This window comes from Penaeus monodon, chromosome 19, assembly GCF_015228065.2.
Source record: "Penaeus monodon isolate SGIC_2016 chromosome 19, NSTDA_Pmon_1, whole genome shotgun sequence".
Taxonomy (NCBI): domain Eukaryota; kingdom Metazoa; phylum Arthropoda; class Malacostraca; order Decapoda; family Penaeidae; genus Penaeus; species Penaeus monodon.
In genome coordinates this window covers 19,335,019-19,335,586 of record NC_051404.1, presented here as the reverse complement: position 1 = coordinate 19,335,586, position 568 = coordinate 19,335,019, and positions in this window count along the sequence as shown.

Here is a 568-nt window from a genome sequence, read left to right as displayed (position 1 = left end):
AATGGAATTCAAGGAGCGAGAAGGATTTTTTTCTTTTGTCGCTTTTTGGTTGTTTATTTGTGGCGTAGAAGTGTTTAGTAAACAGAAGCAGATAAGCATGACATAACATTTCACGCTGCATAACAAGAGATGACGTCATTGTGACCGTTTTCGATCATATCATCGTGTCCGAGTCAATCAGTAATTTGTGCGAGTGAGCAGGTGTTGTGCGGGGGTTTGGTTGTGAATAACCCCCCCCCCCTAGTAACTCTCTTTGCAGTCTATTGTGATCTGGTGGTGAGTTTTATTGGAATTCACTTGAGAGCAATAGAACACCTGTTTTTTTGGACATGATGATATGGGGAATGAGGTGGTCTCAGGCCTTCTAAGGCCGCTAGACGTCCTTGGGTTGTTAACTGCTTAAGTTATCAGGGTTGATTCGACTGGAAAAGGTCATACGTTGTCCCTAGGGTTGATCGAGATTGGTGCTCACCTGTTTGAGTTGATCGAGAAAGTTATACAACGGCTGAGGTGACTGACCACAGTTTGTACGAGAAAGTTAAACCAAGCACCCGGTTTATTTTTGCCA